General features: G+C 46.6%; 1 non-coding gene across 1 annotated transcript; it reads left to right on the top strand.

The window, feature by feature from the left end:
• Window positions 1–213: 213 nt before the first annotated feature.
• Trnat-cgu (transfer RNA threonine (anticodon CGU)) lies at window positions 214–288 on the top strand. The gene has a single exon. It is a non-coding gene; the product is annotated as a tRNA-Thr (tRNA).
• Window positions 289–1694: the final 1406 nt, after the last annotated feature.

The raw sequence follows: 1694 nt of genomic DNA, 5'->3' as shown, positions 1-1694 counted from the left end.
TGAAGGCTACCACGCCATTGACCTTCGTCTGTGCGAATGCGCACAGGTTGCCCGAACTCTTACGGGAATCGTCACCTTAGTGGGCGCGAGTAATGAGTGGATGGGCAAATATCTATTAGAAACATTACGTATGTAGATTGTGGACAGTTGGGAATGTGGGTGTCCCGGGAGGCGTGCAAGGGTTAAGTCCCTGCCGTTGCGCTATTCATCTGTGTCCTCGGTGGCTCAGATGAACAGAGCGTCTGCCACGTAAGCAGGAGGTCCTGGGTTCGAGTCCCAGTCGGGACACACATTTTCAGCTGTCCCCATCGAGGTATATCAACAACACCTGTCGGCAGCTGAGGGTTTCAATTAATTATCATTTATATACTGAAGTGAAAAAAGTCATAGAATACGTCCTAATACTGTGTCGGCCCTCCTTTTGCCCAGTGTAGTGTAGCAACTCGACGGGGCATGAACTCAACAAATCGTTAGAGTCCCCTGCAGAAATATTGAGTCATGATGCCTCTATAGCCGTCCATAACTGTGAAAATACTGCCGGTACAGGATTTTGTGCGTGAGCTGATCTCTCGGTTATATCCCATAAATGTTCGATGGGATTTATGTCGGGCGATTTGCGTGAACGAATCATTCGTTCGATTTGTCCAGAAAGTTCTTCCGAAAAATTCCGAACAATCGTGGCCCTGTGACGTGGCGCATTTTCATCCATAAACGTTCCATCGTTGTTTGGGAGCATGAAGCCCATGAATGGTTGCAAATGGTGTCCAAGGAGCCGAACTTAACCATTTCGTCAAAGATCGGCTCAATTGGATCAGTGGACCCGGTCCATTCCATGTAAACACAGCCTACACCATGATGTAGACACCACCTGCTTCAACAGTGCCTTGTTGACAACTTGAGTCGATAGTTTTGTGGGGTCTGCAACACACTCGACGCTATCATCAGCTCTTACCAACGGAAATCGGGACTCAGCTGACCAGGCCACGGCTTTCCAGCCGCCTAGGGTACAACTCATATGGTCACGAGCCCAGGAGAGGCGCTGCCAGGTGAAGTCGTCTGCTGCCATAGCCAATTAACCCAAATTTCGCCGCATGGATACGTTCACCGTCCGAACCACATGGATATCTGCGAATGTTTCACGCAGTGTTGTTTGCCTATTAGCACTGCGCAAACATCGCTGCTCTTGGCCGTTAAGTGAAGGTCGTAGGCCACTTCTTTGTCCGTGTTGTGAGGTAATGCCTGAAATCTGATATTGCCGGCACACTCTTCGTCTTTTGAAATATAGTTTTATATTGATACTTTCATACTGCCTTGTAAAAATGTAATTATGTTTTACTGTGTTTGTAAAACCATGCCATTTTCTGCATGTTTTAGATTAAAAATCCCCACTGATGTTGGTGATATTTGTCGCCTAAACTAGTTTGGCATAATAAAGAAATAAACGAATAGTAAGGTGTTTTGCATCAAGACGGACTAATTTCTGATATTACTGTTGATTCTCGTCGGGCGGCCGTAATTACGTCGGAAACCTTTTCACATGAAACACCTGAGTACAAATACAGCTCCGCCAATGCACTGCCCTTTCCTACATCGCGTATGGGATACTACCGTCATCTGTAAATGGGTATATCGCTACCTAATGTCTTTAGTCACCTCGGTGTATTGCACGTTCGGCCATGTAGGATCGTACTTCG

This window comes from Schistocerca cancellata, chromosome 2 (assembly GCF_023864275.1).
Source record: "Schistocerca cancellata isolate TAMUIC-IGC-003103 chromosome 2, iqSchCanc2.1, whole genome shotgun sequence".
Lineage (NCBI taxonomy): Eukaryota > Metazoa > Arthropoda > Insecta > Orthoptera > Acrididae > Schistocerca > Schistocerca cancellata.
Note: the sequence above shows the minus strand (reverse complement) of the source record. Positions and strands in the feature narration are given on the sequence as shown.